The 19,803-nt window shown below is 42.4% G+C and overlaps 1 protein-coding gene across 4 annotated transcripts in view; it reads right to left on the bottom strand.

Annotated features, from left to right (window-relative positions):
- The window catches only part of DGKG (diacylglycerol kinase gamma), a 206,002-nt gene extending 186,772 nt beyond the window's left edge, over window positions 1–19,230 (bottom strand). For all 4 annotated transcript variants that reach the window (XM_036066663.2, XM_036066662.2, XM_036066665.2 and 1 more), the window contains exon 1: window positions 18,952–19,230. The gene's annotated coding sequence lies outside the window, so the exon portion shown is untranslated. The remainder of the gene's footprint in view (window positions 1–18,951) is intronic.
- Window positions 19,231–19,803: the final 573 nt, after the last annotated feature.

The following is a 19,803-nucleotide window of genomic DNA, read 5'->3' as shown; positions in this document are numbered from 1 at the left end:
CTTAGTAAAATATTCTGTTAGGAGCTGTGAGGGCTTCAGGGATGAATAAGGAATAAGGAATGACCTCAGTCCTCAGTGAACTGACAGTCCATGGGGGATGACACAAATCTACCATAAAAGCTTAGCTGTGTGAGTTCAAAACTGTGGAGTTCAGAGATAGAAGAGCTCAGTGCACAAGGTTGACTGGGAAGAAAGGATAGAGGAAAAAACTCATTTACTAAGTGTACCCAACATGCTTACATTGGGAAGAGGAACAGCTGAAATCAAAACCTCAAGATTCCTAAACTCGGTCTAATTTAAGAGTTTCTTCATGCTACGAGATTATTCCTATTTTTTTTTAAGTAGACTCTACACCCAGCATGGAGACCAACATGGGGCTCGAGCTCATGACCCTGAGATCAAGACCTGAACTGAAATCAACAGCTGATGCTTAACCAACTGAGTCACCCAGGAGGCCCTATGCTATAAGATTATGTCTTATAGTTTCAATTTCAATAAAAAATTATAGTTAATGTATTCCTCAGTTCAAACTAATTAGGTGTGAGCCATTTCATTTCCCCCAAATCTTTCAAACTCATAAGCCTGTTCATTCATGGGTTTGCACAGGTTGGCGTGGGTGAGACATCAAAGGGCCAGGGCCCTGGGGCCCCTGCGCTGTAAAGGGCTTCTCTTCCACTGCTTCCTCACACTACTGGTTTCTGATGAGGACAACATGCCAACAGTATCCTATGCATGGAAATCTACATCTGTCAGAAAAGAGTATCCCTCTGGAGTCCAACAAACCCAAGTTCCCATCTCACCTGTGACATTTCCTACATCTGTGGTCTTGAGCACATTACTTATTCTTACTTAATCTCTCTGAGCCCAGGTTTTCCCGGCTGGAAAATGGGACTAAAAGTGTCACATTATAGAGTAAGATCAGACATCATGAATACAGATTTCCTAGCACAGTATCTGGCACATAGGGCTCAATGGATGCCAACTGCCTTCCCTTCTTCTTTGTTGAATGCAGGTAACTGTGCCAACATTCCCTGATACCTTAAAGTAGAGCCCTCATATAATGGAGAAAGGGGTTTAAGATGAGAGAGGGTATGAATTTAGGGATGGAAGGGAAAGATGATGCTTTTCAGAGCCAGCTGTTTTAAAAGATGAATGGTATAAATTTTACCTTTACCCCTAGAAGCAATTAATGAATAAGGCCGAAGACCATGACATGGGAACTTTGTGGCAACTTCTGCTTGGAACAGTTAGGAGTGGCTGGATACATGAGCTAGATTAGGACACTGGGGCGTTTGGAGAGAGCACAGAGTTGGTTCTTTGTATTTAATAAATTATCATTCAATTGGAGAGGCCTCCCTGGGTGAATCACTTCCAACTAGACAAAAATAGCCAACAGAAATCAGCCCCCACTAAAGAAGAAGAAGAAAGGAAAAAAAATCATTTGATTTGATTGACTGACATTGTTTTGAACAGAGCGTGAAATAACATGCTGAGCTTAGTTTGGTCAGAAAGACATCCTGCTGCTGATGAAATCACATGCATTTATTCAGTCCTCCAACCATTTCCTAGGTGTGACTTTTAAATATATAAATAGATCTACTTTCAAACTTATCTTCCTCCTACCTCCACCTCCAAAATGAAATAACACAGATTTTCCTCACTTTTTCAATGGAAATGTCATTCTCCACATTCAGTGGGCTTGATAATTGGTATTATTTACCTTCGACCTGCCCCTTCCTCCCCAAAATTTCAACACCAAATCAGAAACCAACTTAGCAACTGTTTTATATTATCTCTCAGCAATATCCCTTTCTTGTGCCAGACAGTACCCCCAATTTCTAAGTAATTGGCTCCAGCTTCTGCCTCTGATCTTTAGAATTGCCTCCCTCCATCTTAGCCCTCCCTTTGCCTGAGGACTTTACCCTACAAAACCCACAAGTTTCACTTACTTTCTTTCTCAAGAACCAATACTTGCCTCTTATTGACTATCAGTTTGTGTTCCTTTTCCAGGCATTCGAGGTCCTTTATGATCTAGTCTGACCTGATCTCCCACTAGTTTTAAGCAAAACAGTGAAAAATCTGGATATAGGGATGGTGCTGTCATCCACTCTTTCTGCTAACAGTTGGGATTCTGGGACAAAAAAGAAGCAAAGAGTGTCAACACTGGCTATTGCTTTCTGAGCCACAATTCACCATATGCTGAAAGGGGGAATTCATGTCTAGTAATAAGAGGCTTGTACCTCTTGAGCATGGGGGGGGGGCATGTATTTGCCTAGAGGCTGATGGGGAAGAGGAGCAAAGAGCTGGGATAATGCCATGAACAGAACTACTGGTAAAACAAAGACAAACATGAGAGGCAGGTGCCTGGTGACACATACACGCATATAACACACATACGTGTGGTTACACAGAATTGCTAGAAACTGTATTTATGGACTGACATGTCTCTATGGCCACATGGCTTTGGATCCAAAATTGGTTTATAATGAGGATTCATGTCTCTAAAGATAGAGCACACCTAGAATATCTCATGACTGAACAGAAAAGGGTGAAGAGCATGTGATATATCATTGTGAGGATTTTTTACAGGCCACATGGCCCCAAGAAGGAAATGGAGGGGTGCCTTCCTATCCACTACTGCTCCAGCACAAAAGAAGCTGGAACAGAGCAAGGGAACTTGAACTGCCTAAATGTCTGCAGAAAGCTCCATTTGGCTAAAAGTAGAGAATCAAGACTAGTGTTTTTATTTCCCTTGTTGACATGGAGTAAAGAAATTTAAGCAAATAAAGCCCTCTGGACCTCATTCCAACAGATTTTCCTCACTTTTTCAATGGAAATGTCCTTCTCCACATTCAACAGCCTTGATAATTAGTATTATTTACCTTCAACCTCCTTCTTCCTCCCAAAATTTCAATACCAAATCAGAAACTAACTTGCTAAGTGAAGCAGGCATAAGAAGCATCTTGAGAGAAAGAATTCACTCCAACTCAGAGGTCCTGACTGTCAAGGAGAAACTTGGTTGTAAAAAATAGCCAAGATCTCTAGATTTAGGCAGATACCAGAGGAAAAAGGAATGATTCGTTAAAAAAAAAAAAAAAGTGCCTGCAAGACTAATGCATGGTTCATATCTGAAAAGGATATTTGAAATAAAGGCAAGGGCACACGATCATGAAATACATAGGAAGATGCCACAAACTTATACAAATTACATCATGAAAAATAGCTGAGAATGATCTGAAAATACTAGTACAAAAAAACAACTATATTAGCCAAGAAAAGGTTGGGGGTAAGTTTGGGAAGTGGGCTGGTTAATTTCAGAGCAAGAAGAGCAAAGAACAGTTTGGTCTACTGCTTGGGAACAAGTATGACCAGGAGAACTTTCAGTGGTTACTGAACCACTTTTATTGACTTTTGAGGAATTCTGGAGAACAACAACAGCAACAACAAAAAGCCAAAGATCTAGAAATAAGCTTATTTAATCTTATTTTCATTAGCAAAAAAGTGGAAGAATATAGATTCTACAAACTATAAACACTATAAGCATAATATTAATCTTAGTCAAGAATCCAAATCATATTTTAAAATAAAGATCACATATAATGCCACTACCAACTACAACCACAATTAACATGTTGCTGTAAATTCTTTCTAGAATTTTCCCATGAGCAGATGCTTTTTTTTTTTTTGAACTCCTTTTTATCTTTTTGACTTCTTTCACGTAACAGAATATGGTGACTATTATTTGGTGTTATTAAACATTCTCTTACGTACAATATTGTTTTCCATGGCTATATAGTACATTTTATACATACATATTATATAAATCAACCGTGATTTACGACTTGTCCCCCATATTGTTGTTTATTCTTTATTACTCATTTCTAATATTCGGAAACTGTGACCTTTAGCGTTTCTGCTTTGAGGAACCTCCTAAGGTTTTATTTGTACCCTAATAATTAATATTTGTAAATGTTCTTTGAACTCTGGAAAAAAATTTTCATTCTCTTTATTTTGGATATTATGCAGCATATATTCAATCTTCATTCAATCTTCATTATATTATACAATTCCTGTATTTATATTATTTCTTGTTTGTTTACTTGGTATATGAAAGCCCGAGAGTGGCATTCTAAAATCTTTCAGCACTACTGTGTTTTGGGTGCAACATTAATTTTTCATCTGTCAACATTTACTGATGCATATATTTTCACGACAGTGTATCTTCACTGTGAACTGGACCCTTTGTTTATATAAAACCACCTTCATTGCCTTATTCAATGATACTTGTGTTAAGCTGCATTTTGTCTTATATCAATGTCATGACTTCTGCTTTACTGTTTGTTGCATCTGCCTTCTACACCTTGTCTCAGCATTTGAATCTTTGCACATCGTTTCGTTTCAGGGATGAATTTGGTAAACAACGTATGGTTGAGTTTTATTTTCCGGCACAAGATGAAGACCTTTATTAAAAATGGGTCACTTAGTTCATTAATGGGAACTGTTATAACTGAGGTACTTGATCTCATCATTTTCATGGTCCTTTTAATTTTTTTAATGCTTCCTCGCCATCTCCTTTATTTTCTGTCTTGTTTCGTATGAAGTATGTTTCCTTAGAGTCCCTGGGTTTAGAAGATGGATTAGTAGAAAAAGAAATTCTATAACTATTATTTTCTAAAATTAAATGTCAAGAACAGAATGACTCTCTCATAGTTGAACCAAGGAATTCAGAACATTTTATTTTCACTGTCCCATCCTTTCCCGTAGACTCCAGACAAACACCAGTCTTTCTGGGTTTTTAAAAATCTAATCTGGGGCTTTAAGTCCCAACTTGCTGTTTCATAAGTTTTTGTAACAAATGCATATCTTCTCTTTGAATATATTTTACTTTTGCATACAATTTTTAAAAGATTTTATTTACTTATTTGAGAGAGAGAGAGCGAGCACAAGCAGGGGGAGGGGCAGAGAAAGAGGGAGAAGCAGACTCCCCACTGAGCAAGGAGCCTGATGTGGGGTTCAATTCCGGGACTCCAGGATCATGACCTGAGCCGAACGAAGGCAGATGCTTAACCGACGGAGGCACCCAGGCGCCCTTATTTTTAAGAATCTTTTTTTATTTTATTTTAAGTGGGCTCCACGCCCAGTGTGGGGTTTATACTCATGACCTTGAGATTAAGAGTTGTGTGCTCTACCAACTGAGCCAGCCAGGTGCCCCCTCCATATAATTTTAAAACTGGATCCACAACAATAATTTAGACAACTCTTTTTAAGTTGGCTTCAGTACTAATCCTCTTTTATAACATTACTTTCTCCACGTACTTGATTTGATTTTCTATAAAACAAACTCTGCTCATTAGTTGCATCCAAGAGATTTTAATTCTGTTGTGTTTTAGTTTCCTTGCAATCTCATCTGTATCTTTGCATACCATATTTTATTTTCATCTCTGCCTGCTTTCGTTCTCTTCTGATTTGTGAAGGCCATGGTTTCCTGCCCTCTTAAAAGCATTCCAGTCTCCTAAGATACTCTCTTAGGTCCAGCTGGAGGAGCTCATTTATTTTCATTCTGTATGCTATTCTTTGTTCCTTTATCTTGCATTTTCCTTAGTTCCTATCTGTTTTACTCTTTACTCATTCTTAGAGAAGGAAGCATTCTACAGATTTGATGCTTGTCAAATAACAGATCTTGGGTCTTGTTTTCACTGAATGCTGAATTAACAGTGGCAGGTGGATGTGCACAGGTCCCAGGCTACATCAAGTTTCTAGAATATATTCTCCTAGAGAAACTCTACTTGAATTTTATTTTCCTCTGTGTGCCGGAACAATTTCTACTGTTTGGAATGTATCACAAGATTTTACAAAATGATCAAAATTTCTCAATATTTTAAAAGTGTTTTAACAGATACATATATTCTTTCATTCTTGAATATGAAATCCATTGCATATATATCCATTGCATCAAACTCCTTATATCCTTAATATTCTTTACATACTCATTTGTTTTTGTTACTCAATATATTGGAGATTGATAGAAATATGTTGTTTTCCACTGTGATTGTTTTGACAATTTTATTTTAAATATTTTAATATTTATATTATTTAGAATAAAAATACTCATGGATAGTATGCCTTCTAATGGATTATATCTTTTAGGCACAGTTAATGTACCATTCTACTTTGTCCAATATTAATATTGCTCTCCTTCCTTTCTTTGGTTTGCATTTTCCTGGTATATTTATACTCTTTCCTTTTCTTCTCTCCTTTCTGTCCCACTTTGTTTTAAACAGCATATATTTAGAATTAGTTTTGCCTGATCCATGTCTCTTTGTCTTTTAATAGAAACAATTAAGCCATTCACACTTAATGTGATAACATGTTTGACCTCACTTCTATCGTCTTATTTTATACTTTCTTTTTTTATGTTCCCTTGCTATTTTCTTTATTAGTTTTTAATCTTGGCCATACCGTTCCAAATCTTTCTCCTAATTTGAAGTTAAATATGGCATTTCTAGCCTTATATTCATCTTTCTTTCTTTTTTAAAAATGTATCTAGTATTCAATGTGTCTCAGCACGAACTGAGAGCTTTAGTACTTCCAAGCATTCTTGTTTTTCTGGAGTAATCTGAGTTTTTAGACTCAGATTATTATCATTAAATTTTTTATCTATCTTTTTAACTAAGAATTATTTTTGACAGTTGTATTGTTTCATAACCGTATTAATAAAGTTTAAACATTAAATCTCCTCTACTAATTTCATTGTTCACCTCCTATCTTTTAGATCACATCATCTCCATCCCCCAATTTTAATATTCATTAATTTCCCTGTTGATCAGAATATTTTGAATACTTTTTCCACTAAAGGATTTTGGTGGTCTACTTTCTGTGTACTTCTTTTGTCTGACAATATATTTTTTTTCCCTTGCGTAGTACTAAATACAGTTCTTGGTCACAATCTTATTACCTCAAAACTCTATAGCCATATATCAACTTCCTTCTGACATTTAGTGCTACAAAATCTCTGACACATGCTTATTAAAAATAGTTTTTTTCTGATTGCATACCAATAGATTCTTTTAAATCTTATAAATTAGTAACTTCCACTAGAATATGTCTTTAATTTTCCCTGGTACACAATATTTTAAATTGAAATCATAAAAATATTTCTCTATACTTTTTGTAACTCATCTTCCATTTTCTCTTCTAAAAAATTCCATATTTTAATATTTAATGTGTTGAATTATAGCTTCCATTTTTTTTCACTCATTAGTTTGTTTTTTTTTTTAAGTTTATTTATTTATTTATTTAGAGAGAGAAAATGTGTGTGAGTGGGGGAGAGGCAGAGGGAGAGGGAGAGGAGCAGACTCCCCACTGAGCAGGGAGCCCAACTCCAGTCGGATCCCAGGACCCTGAGCCAAAACCATGAGTTAGTTGCTTAACTGACAGAGCTACCCAGGCGTCCCTTTTGGTTTGTTTCTTTATGTGTTTTCTATCAGAACTGTGAGAATTTACACTCATCTTTAGTGTTCTGCGTTGTTCTAATGTCCATGTTTCCATTACACGATTTTAATTCTGCAAAATATTTCTCATTTTAAAGGAAGGAAAGTTTCCTAATCTCAGATTGCTTTCTTTTGATAGTTTCTGTTACATTCTTTTGAATCTCTGTAAATAGAACTTGGAACTTCAAAAAAAAAAAAAAAAAAAGGTTTTCTTCTTTTTTTTTCACTAGTGTCTATTTTACAGGGAGAAATTAGTTTTACATTCTTCAATGTCTCCCTTCTTTTGAACTGCTAAATACTGTTTTTGTGAGCTTGGACCATGTGTTGACTGTGAGTCCCATGATCCATCACCATGTGTGTTGGCCAAGGTGTGTCTGAGGAGGCACTAATATGATTGAAATGCTGAGGTGGTGTCTCCCATCACCAACCTTCCTAGCACTGCTATGTCCCCTGATATACACACACACACACACACACAGTATTTATATATACATCATATATATAAAATATATTGAGATATATATTGTAATATTATATATATATACACTTTCTAAAATGGTGGTAAAATATACATTATATACAATTTATGTTTATTTATGGTGGTAAAATATTCATGACATAAAATTTACCACTTAACCATTTTTAAGTATACAGTTCAGTGGTATTAAGTACATTTACACTTTTGTGCAACCACCACCACCATCCATTCACAGAACTTTTTTCATCTTACAAAACTAAAACCCTGTACTACTACATGATAACACCTCATTCTCCCCTTCTCCATCCCCTGGAAACCACCATTCTACTTTCGGTCTCTATGGAGTTTGACTATACTAAATACTTCCTATGAGTATTTGTCCTTTTGTGACTGGTTTATTTCACTTAGCAAAATGTCATCAAGGTTCATCCATGTTGTAGCATGCATCAGAATTTCATTCCTTTTTAAGGTTGAGTAACACTCCATTGTAGGTATATACAACATTTTGTTTATCCCTTTGTTCATTGATAGACACTCAGTTGCTTCCACACTTTGGCTATTGTGAATAATGCTGCTATGTATTTAGGTGTATGAATATCTCTTCGTGTCCTTGCTTTCAATTCTTTGGGTTATATATCCAGAAGAGAAATTGATGGCTCATATGGTATTCCTATTTTTAATTTTTTGAGGAATCACCATACTGTTTTCCATAGTGGTTGCACCATTTTACATTCTCACCAACAGTGCTCAAGGGTTCCAACTTCTCACATCCTCATCATTTGTTTTTTTTTTCTTCTTTTTTTGACAATAGCTATCCTAAAGGATATGAAGTAGTATCTCATTGTGGTTTTGATTTGCATTTCCCTAATGATTAGTGATGTTGAGCATCTTTTCATGTACTTATTGGCCATTTGTGCATCTTCTTTGGAGAAATGTTTCTCAAATCCTTTGCCCATTTATTAATTGGGTTGTTTTTTTGTTGTTGTTGAGTTTGGGGAGTTCTCTATATATTCTGAATATCAACCACTTTCAGATATATGATTTGCAAATAATTTTCTCCCATTTTTGTAGCCCCTGTCACTTTACCCTTAGAGATGCTAGTGAAATTCTTCTAGGAGTTCCTTCCTTTTCATCTGCAGGCCAACTTTTCCTTCCACTCTGGTGACTTATGGGTTAGTTGAGCTTTCCCTTTATTCACTCTCATGTATACTGTTTATCATGGATTGTTGTCAAAATTTGTGACATGTGGATTACATTGGTATCCTTTTTCGGCTGTCAGTACTATAATAAATATCTTCAAATATTTATATATTAATCTGATCATTTCAATAAAAAATTAGGGGAGTAGGTATGAGTTAAATGTATATTCTTCATTTCCCATTTTTAACGCGGTATTTCTTAAAGGTAATATATCTGCACCAGAATCACCCTGAGTGCTGGTGAAAAATGCTGCTTCTGGGCCACCACTGCACATCTCTGAATCAGAATCTCTGATGGGAGAGTCTCCAGGCAAAAATCAAAATTCAAGAACTGCTAGATTGAGCGCTGCCTTGTGAGCACTTGGAAGAGAAAGCAAGGATTCCATGGAACTAACCAAGGTTCACTCAGAAGTCATAGCAGGTGATTCTTAAGTCTTTTTGACAGGTATATTAGTTATGTAATTCAGGTACCGGATATTTAACAAAGCTTCCCACGAGCCTTGCAGGCATGAGGGAGAAATAACTGTTGAATTCAAAGACAGGGGTAATGTGCAGACAAGATCATGACTGGAGTGCGGCGTCCAGTGTAGGTTCTGACATGCTCAAGTGGGTTTTTAGAGAAAATGTACTGCACTCAGGAGATTTACCAGAGAAGCTAAGGAATTAAAAACCCTGTAGAGGAATCACTGAGGGAACTTCTTGGTTAGCAGTGGTTCTTAACTCTGTGTCACTTGAGGATCCTTAAAAAAATACTCAGGCCCAGGCCCTGACCCCAGACCCATTCAATTAGCATCTCCAGGAGTGGAACCCAGAACTGATAGTTCTGCAATGCTCTCCAGGTGATTTTAATGTTCAACCAGTGTTGAGAACCACTGGTCTAGAGAAGAGGACCTTGATTACATATTTGTGAAGCTCAAATATGGAAGAGGAAGATAAATGTTTCAGAAAAAAAAAAAATCCACGCTTGACCATTCACCTGGCAGAAGGGACACTGAAGGTCTAGCTGAGTCAGCAAATGGCTACTGGCACAGCTTGCCTATCAAGCCCAGACTCTCAATGCTGTGAGAAATGTCCTTCCTTACTGAAGAGGCACGGATCTCCTTGACATGGATCTTTCAGATACTGGTAGTACATGTATCAAGATAAATGAAAATCGACTCTCATAATCTCATCAGCTCTTGCGGTGTCACCTACCACTTAGAGTGATGATTCCCTAATCTGGGTTTCTAGCCACAGAGCTCATCTATCAACCACATCTCCACCTGGATCTCTCACTGACGCTTCAAATGTAACATGCCCCAAACTGACTCATTATTGAACCCTACCCTGTTCCTTGGTTCTCATGGTCATTGGAACCATTATTCTTCTAGGCACACGAAGTGGAAGCCTGTGGGCTACCCTTTGTTCATCTGCTTCCCTCACTACACTCACATCCACTTAATTACAAGTTCTTTCCTGATTCTGTCCTTCCCTCTGTACCACCTTGTTCAGTCCTCATATCACCTAAATTCCCACGGAAGCCCCCCAGTGGGCAGCCCTGCTTCTTGTCTTCTCTTAGCTGGAAGGATTGCTCTAATGTTAAAATCTGGCCATGTCAGTTCCCACTTAAAATTTCCCAGTGGCCCTCCGCTGTCTACCAGAAAAGATCCACATTCTTTTATTTGACAGACAAGACTCTCCTGCCCACATTTCCAGGCTTGTCTCCCATCACTTCTTGAATCACGGTTTTTGCTTCAGCAACACTGAACTGGAGACAAGAACTGCCTCTGAGCCTCTGCTGACACTGTTCCCTCTATTACCCACACTCAGAATGTATTACCCACATTCACTTCTTCACTTCTACCCATCCTTCAAATTTCAGCTGAAGTTCATCTACTCCAAAGAGTAATGCCTGACCTCCTTGGTCTAATACCTTCCTAGGCTGGGGAGGTGACCCTCCACCAAATCTCCTCTAAACATAATGCTACATGATATCTGTTTCTGGCTCTGTCGTACCCAGCTCCTGGAAACCCAGTGGGTCCTATCCCCAGAAACTACTGCTATGCCTAGCACAGAGGGGATGTTCAGTATATATTTGCTGATTTAATGTTAGTCAAATGATTGGTTGAATCTCCTCAGGAATATATTTGCATGATTTACAGATTAGAAGCAATGGAAGATTTGGAGCAAAGAGGTAATTTCCCCAGCTATAGGAACATGTAACTACTGGCTTCCTAGTGCTTGGGCAAGATCACTTTGTGATCAGCCAAAGGCTGCTGGACATCCATGCATGGGAAAATGGAGGGGACAAACTTCCACCAGTGGGTGTCCTGGGGTTGGATTCTGGGGATCATGGACATACTTGTTGATGAGACTCTGGGTTGAGGAGGGTGGGAAACTGGATGAGAACACCCACCCCCCTTTGCATGTACCTCAAGGATTCTGGAAGGAATCCTCTGGCCCTCTCAGAGACAGAAACAACTTTATCTAGCTCCACTTTAACTGAAAGGCAGGGACACCGAGGCAGCTGGTAAAGGGCTGTGGGCCACTGTCCCAGAGCAGAGAAGTGGAGAAATAGAGCAAGGAATGAAAACATTTAGGCCAAACATTTCAAGCATTTCAGCATCTAAGGGTCAAAGTAAGTGGCCTTGCTGACCTCTGGCTACTTGGAACTTTCACATCAGATCAGCCACCAGGGAAGCTGGTTTCTGTATAGATGAAACACTGTTTGTGCCTTAAGTGAGGAGAGAACTCCCCATGCAGACCAACCAGAAGAGCGTGGTGGGCCCAAATGGCCATCTGGGCAGGTGGGTCTGGGGTCTGTCAGCAGCTACGTTGCCACTGAGTTTTACCTGTCATCCCTTGTCTTGCCGTAACAGACTCTTCTAGACCCCACGGCCTCTGCTTTAATGAAATCACACTACTGAAAGAAGGCTGGGGATACCTGTGCTGTATCACAAGCATGATTGGAATCAGGAGAGCTCATGAATATGAGCACCCGGTTATCTTCTAAGTGTGGTTACACGCAAAGGACGGTTACTGTTCTCGTGATTTTTATTAATTAAAAAATTCTTTTCTTACTTGAATGTTTTCTATCTGTGCCCCTGTCCTGCCTTGAAGAATTTTGGCCCCATTTCCCACTTGGAAAACGAGAGTCCTTAAGCGCCCTTACTTTCTCCTTTTAAATCACAATGCCAGGAAAGAATCTTGAATTTTCACTGAGGCATCAATGACTTCCAAGGTTAATTCCAAGAGGAAAGTGGACATTGCTTAAAAAAACCCAAAAAACAAAAACAAAGGCTGTGCTTCTTCAGAAATGAAGATGAAGAGATGGAGTTATGCCCTGGGGAAGAGTGGGAGACCTCAGTTCTTTTCGGGGATGTGGGACCCCATGCAGGACACTACATCTTTAGGTAGAGGAGGATTCCTCACTTTAAGACGAAGGCCTGGGATCGGGTACTCCCTAGGCTCCTTCCCTGATTTCATTTTCCATGATGCTAGAGACTCTTAGATCTGCCTCAAACTAATCCAAGTCTTTTGGCCTAATTGAATAATATCCCAGGGAGCTAAGACAACATGTAACTGATATCCCTGGACCACTCTCCTTAATCTGTTCAGAATCATAGAGTAAGTGAGCCACCACCACCATCCTCACTGCCAACCACCATCATCCCCACCACCATCACTGCTACCGACACCATCACCTCCAGGGCAAAAACGGTTCTAATTTTGTAACGGGAAAAATAATATACAAGAATTCTTAACTTGAGGGGCTGATGTTAATCCCAGAGAACATTCTGGAATAGGATGTGGAATGAGATTTTAGGACTGAAGTTGTGATCTCTAAGAACGAACAAGGGTTAACTGAAAGCAGCTTATGTCAAACTAGCAAAATAACTTCTTTGACAACGTAATTGGCAAGCAGATCAGGGAAATACCAGTGATAAAGAGTATCTGGACTTTATCAAAACCTTAGATAAGATTCCTTTGATAATTTTTTGAAAAAGTCGAAGAAATATGGGCTGGGTAATAGTATAAAAAGTTGAATAAATTTTCTGAAAGAGTGTTGTTTACTTAATGAATTAACATCTATCTTGAGGGAGCAAATAGTGACATGCCTCAGAATTCCGTAATGTCCGTCATTTTTATCGATGACTTAGTTGAAGAGGTCATGCTCATCAGATTTGGGGATGACAGGAAGCCAGCTGGAAGGGACAGTAAATATACTGGATAACAGAATCAAAGCTAGAAATATTTGGGCAATTTGGCAAGAGAGACTAAACTGAACAAGATGAAGGGAGTAATAAATGCAAGGGCTCTATATTCAGGTCCCACGTCCATCTGTACGAGCCTGGGGGTGTGCGGCAGGTGATATGGTTCAAGAGGAAGTTTAAAAGAGAGTCGCTTTTTTTCAGTTGGCACTAAGCTCAACAGGTATTACTGGTATAGATTCCTAATTCAACCTTACAGAGTTTTAACAGAAATATGAAATGGAAGATGAAGCAGGTAATAATCTCTCTCTATTTAAGGCTAATTCAGCCTCCCTTGAAATTTTGCATTTTATTCTTTAAGAACAAAGACAGGGAAAACTGAAGCAAGACTGACAATGATAGTGAAGACACTGAAGCCGATGACGTAGGAGGCCGCATGGAGCAGTGCAAAGGCACTGGTTAGGGAGACCGGAGCCAGGCTGTGCCATGAACTGGCTGTGAGATCCTAGCCAAGCCAGTATTTCCCTCAGAGCTGGTGACAGGCCTCCCTGAGTGGTGGTGGTGGGCTGGTCTGCTCCCCTCAGCTTTGGCCCTCTGGTCAGACCAGGCTGTAGGTGGGTTCCTTTCTCCCTTGTCACTCATCCAGGGACAAGGCCTCTGGAGCTCCCAGCAAAATTTTGCACTCTTGAAATGCCATTAACATTCGCAAATTATACCAATTATTTCCCTTGGGAAGCCTTCAAAAATACCCTTTCTTTGGCTCCATGGGAAGTCAAGCTGATGGCAGTTCACATCCACAATACCACACACGACATTTACTGAGGCAGGAAAGAAAAAGGCCTAAGACAGCAGGCTCTGAAATCACCGGACTCTGAGTTAAAACGCAGCCTCTCCTACTAGCTTCGTGAGCACTTACTTAGACTTCCTGAGACTCAGTTTTCCTGTCTGTACAACAGGGTTAATACCAGGCTCAGAGAGATGTGAACATTAAGTGAGACAATGCATATACAAAATACAGCACCATGTGGAGCACAAAGTAGGCGCCCAATAAATAGTATACCTAATATTACTACTCCATTTACTACCGCTATCCCTCCCGTTTCTTCCTCCCCGCTCCCATCCTCCTCCTGGGCCAGGTACTGTGCTGGTTGCAGGGAATATGGTGGACTCACATCCCCTGCCCCCGCCAAGCTCACAATCCAACCAGCACCGTCCAGATCAACTTTCTGCCACGATGGAAATGTTCTACACATGCATTTTCTAACGTGGTAGCCAGAAGCCGTATGTGGCATTTACATACTACAAATGTGATTGACGTGACTGAAGAATGGAACTTTAAGTTTTATTTAATTTTAATGAATTAAATGAAAATGGAAATAGTCCCATGTGGACATAGACAGCACAGCTCTAGATACTTTCCTGGTACATTTCTGAGGCTGCCTAGTCTGAGCAAATAAAGATACATTATATGTTAAAAAAAAAAAAAAAGAAGAAGAAGATAGCAGGAGGGGAAGAATGAAGGGGGGTAAATCAGAGGGGGGGACGAACCATAAGAGACTATGGACTCTGAGAAACAAACTGAGGGTTTTAGAGGAGAGGGGGTGGGAGGATGGGTTAGCCTGGTGATGGGTATTAAGGAGGGCACGTTCTGCATGGAGCACTGGGTGTTATACGCAAACAATCATGGAACACTACATCAAAAACTAATGATGTAATGTATGGTGATTAACATAACATAATAAAAAAAAAGATACACGGAAAGACAAATGCACAAAAAGCACACAGTACAGTACCTGGAAAATTCTCTTATTTGTTCGTTCACCACATTTAATTGTGGTGCAAAAGTTCTATCTCAGGTGCTGCGGCCATGGTGATGGCTGTACCTTCAATGAGCTCACAGTTTAGTGGGGCTATGCAGAGAAGTGATTTCACCTTACTGAGGGAAGTGTATGCACAGGTGCTATGGGTGAGGCAGAGAGAGGTCTCTAACCCAGATGAGCAGTCAGGGAGGGCTTCCCCGAAGGATGGTTTAAGATCTGAGCAGAGTCCTGAATAGATTTCAGAGAGGGGACTCAATGAATATTTATTCAATTTACAACAACAGGTTATATTCCAGGGCTATGAGACCCAGTGCTGGTGGCAGAGGCGGCTATGGGGCAAACGCTGTCTTAGGGAAAACTCATAGCCTAGGGCCAATTTGTTGTCTTCAAACAGTTCCCCTTTGTGTCTTTTTGTATTGCTTAATTTCATTTCTCTTCTGCAGCCGTATCTTCTTCACCTGGGGGCATTTTTTTGGGATGTTTTATATAACCTTACTTTTTATTGCTTTATTAGTAGTCACTAACCGTAACTGATTTGGTGGGGGGTAGGGAGGCAGAAGTAGTCTGTTACATATAAGGTGACATCAACTCCCACTGTGGTTTTGATGCGGAATTCTTTTCCTTGGTATAAACAAAAGGCTCTGTGAATATGGCCAGTACATGAAGAAGCTGTTACGGATTGGTTGGACTGGCTGCATCTGGCTGTGACAGTGATGCACTCTAATAGGAGTAAGGATTATTCTAATTACTTACATGGAGCAGTGGGATCTTACCAACATTTGTATATTTTACACAATTTTTGATTTGCCCAAAGCTGATATGTGACATCTAGCCAGAGAATTCTGCCACTGACAGTTGCTCACATAAAAGCAGGTACGGCTCTATACTGTATAGTTTCCATAATCACAGGTGTGTGTGTATAAAGCTGGATGATGTAGTGATTCCTTCGCCCAGAAGGCCAGGGGGATGCTCGGGTGGTGTGGTTTGGTCACATGAGGCCCTGGTCTATTTGAGTCTTTAGAGGTCATCTGCTTTGACTGCGGCAGAGCAGTGTAATGGAAGTGTAAATTGGTGTAGCCTTTTCAAAAAGCAGCTTGTCCTATATATCAGGAGCCTTGAAACTTTCATGCCCTTTAGCCCAGTGATCCTGCTTCTGGGAATCTATCCAAAGAAAGTATTTGGGAAATGTATGCAGCAGGGATGTTGTGCAGAGTTATCTGTAGTTGCTAAATGACTAACAGTGTAATAATATACAGCCATGAAAATGATGTTCGTGAAGGACTTTTGCTACAACACTAACTGAGGGGACAGAGAGAACAGAGAAGCAATAGTTACAGAGGCTAGGCAACCACTCAGGACTCAGTCTGGGTTTAAATCCTGGGTCTGCCACTTACTAGCTGTGTGGCAGGGGCAAGTCCCCTGAACTCTGTGGCTTTGGTTATAATGCTTGCCTCAGAGAGTCTTCTGAGGATTGAATGACACAATGAATATAAAATACTTAGCACCTAAGACGTACATTTAGTAGATACTCAATAAATGTAGGCTCACTATAGGTTATATGATTTCAAGGCAAAAAACGGATAGAAAAAAAATATGCCAATATAGTAACAGTGAGCAAATTGGGTGGTGGAACTGTGGGTGGTTGGTTTGATTCTTTGCACACTTTCCAACTTCCCTAATTTTTTTCATTCCACTCGAATTACTTTTACACTAAAAAGATATATGTAATGATGGAAGACAGTAAGATGTTTTTAAAGAATTTTACCACAACTCTCCCTTCTTCCAAAGCAGGAGCTGGGGGCAGCCTCCTCCCCTAGGGATCAGCAGGAGAGGGTTGTTCCCCTGGCAGAGCCTCAGAGTGCACAGCTGGGACCTCTGGGTGCCACCTGTTGAAAGTGCTCTGTGGAGAGTTGGTGGGGGAATCGGAACTGGTGTCCTTAGTGGTTTCTCCTATCTCTAAGAGTCTAGATTCCAAGATGCTCTGATATTTATCCTTTTCTTCCCAGGTCTTGATTGATCTGAACCAAACACTGAACTAAAAGTATAAGGTGACCCTACAATATTGTATAGTGACTAACATAACAAAATTAAATTAAATTAAAAAAAAAAGTGTAAGGTGGGAAAGACTCATCTACTTGCACCCCTCCCAGAAAAATACCGGAGATAATGCCTACAGTGCTACACATAAACGCTACACAGACACATAAACGTTAAGGGTGACTGGCAAAGAGAAGACTTAGACCAGGGGTACAACAGGGAAGTTAGCTTAGTTGCACCTGCTTTATTTAATGCGTATAATTTATATTCATAACGGACTCTCTGGCAAATACAGCCCTTTGTAACACGTCGAGCGGCGAAGTCCCTTCCCACGTTAATTAGGACATATCCCTGGAATGAGAGGATCATAAAGCACAAAGGTAGGGGTGTGTGCGTGTAAGTACGTGACCAAACCGTGATGACAACTGCCCTTCCGATCTAATGTCCTTCACTGACAACGAGGGTGCCTTGTGCTCCAGCAAGTGGCTCTGGGGGCTGTATTTTACACAAAGCATCCCAGGCACCGAAATCCCGGATTCATTCTCCCCACTCGAACCTGAGGGCCTGTTCCCAGCCCTGTGTCCTGACCGATGCCCCTCATCAGTGACTACCCCCGGTCCACACCTCCAAACCCAAGGCGCGTGCCCCCAGACCCCGAAATGAAAGAACGACAAACAGCGCTGCCGGGCCCTCGCGGGACGGCGAGGTCATCGTATGCTAATGCAGCCGGAGGAGCGGGCCTGGCCGCGAGCGCGTCGGCGGGTTCTCAGCTCTCCCGCGCGCCACTGCGGTGCAGCCACACATCACCGCGCGCTGCCGCAGACCCTCGGCGGCGGGGAGGGGGAGTCGTGCCCGCCACTCTCAGTTCCGCCGCTGGATCGCTCACATCTGGAGACGCCTCCTCGCTCCTGTCCCAGGCTTCCCACTGCAGTGATGGCGGGGGTGGGGGCGGCGCAGCAGAGTCACCTGTAGGGCTTTCCGGAACTCCGCGGCCCCCTCCGCAAATTCTAGTCCACCCATCCAGAGGAAGAAAATGTCAGAATATGCAGGATGAGGTGGCCTAGTGGAGTTTTGGAAAGCCCCACAGGTGATACTAGATGCTCGCCCTTCAAGACACACACACACACACGGACACGCATGTCGTGACTCGGTCACTAAACAGGTCAGCTTTATGTTCTCTCCCGACCTTCCTCTCCCTCCCTAGCTCGTATTTGTCAAGGTGTCAGTGTTCTCTCCAGCCTCCCTTCAAGCTCCCCTAGCCCAGAGGCTTTGCGGACTGTCCCAAAGTCCTGGAACCCCGCGGGACGGTCAGAGGCTTTGGCGGCCAGACGTTAGCAAAAGTGTCCCCGCTCCTCGCCGCCCTTGGGCACCCTGGCGCGCGAACTGGCTACCAAGGAAGCAAGGTGCGTCTAGAAGGCGAAAATCTGGTCAGTGGCTGGAGCCAAGTGCCCGGAGCAAAGCTGCCTCCCGCCCGCACACCTTTGGCGTGTGGAAGATCTTCCCAGTCGGAGAGGGAGCCGCTGCCCCACCCGTGCCGCTCCCGCGTCCTCAGCCTTCCAGCGGGGCATCTCCTCCCGCAGGGGCTTTGCGGCAGGTGGCAGCGCCAGGGTGGGCACAGGGGCCTCGCCCGCGGCTCCCTTCCCTGGCCGCGCGACTGGCTCCCGCTCTGCCCTCCTTTTCCAAGTTGCGGCCGCCCGCGAGCCCGAGCCCCCTCCGCTGCGCCGGCGGCCGTCTTACCTCACCATGCAACACTTGGTTGCGCGGTTCCCCGGGGCGCTCCTTCCTCGGGGCTTATTCCCTTACTTGGGAGGAAAGAGGAACCGAGAGACAGAAGGGGGACCAAGGCTGTGGTCTGGGCGCCTTCCCGCCAGCGCAGCCCTCTGAAGGAGGGGGGCAGCCCGAGAGGGCGCCGCGGAGCCGGGGCGGCGGTGCTGGGGAGAGGCAAAGCCGGGGTCCTGCGCCTGCCCGCGTACCCGCGGCTCCCGAGCAGTGCGTCCCGGCTGCCCGCTACTACGGCACTGCGGCGCCCCGCCCCTAGCCGCCCGGCGAGTCCGCCTGCCACTCTCCCGCGGAGCCCTGCCCCCGGGCGCAGAGCCCGCCCCGCACCCCCGCGCGCGCGCGCACACACACGCGCCACACACACACGCGCGCGCGCGCGTTCCGCACACGCGTGAATGCGGATCCGCTCGCTGCGACCCCGCGTCCCTTTGGTGTAACTTGGGCGCGGGCGCCGCGCGGTTCGGGCACTTCTCCCTGATGGAGCTTCGGTCCGGGAGGAGGAGTCAGGGGCTTAGGGATTCGGGGAGGACGCAGCAGTGGTGGGCTCCTCAGGGCGCCAGAGGCCAGCTGACTCCGGGAACGGAGGACAACTGCTTGACCAACCGAATACCCACGGGGCATTTCCACATCTCAACCGAAGTCTAGGCTGCCTTAATATCCCGACCAAATCAGAGGGAAAAAAATGCAAATTAAAAATCAACAAGTTCTCTCCGTTTCCTGGGGACTCAATGTCTCTAACCTCCAAATCGCTTCCCCGCCCAGGGCACATTATCTGACAGCTCTGGCCCTGGTGGCAGGAGACTGGTGACT

This window comes from Halichoerus grypus, chromosome 1 (genome assembly GCF_964656455.1).
Source record: "Halichoerus grypus chromosome 1, mHalGry1.hap1.1, whole genome shotgun sequence".
Lineage (NCBI taxonomy): Eukaryota > Metazoa > Chordata > Mammalia > Carnivora > Phocidae > Halichoerus > Halichoerus grypus.
Note: the sequence above shows the minus strand (reverse complement) of the source record. Positions and strands in the feature narration are given on the sequence as shown.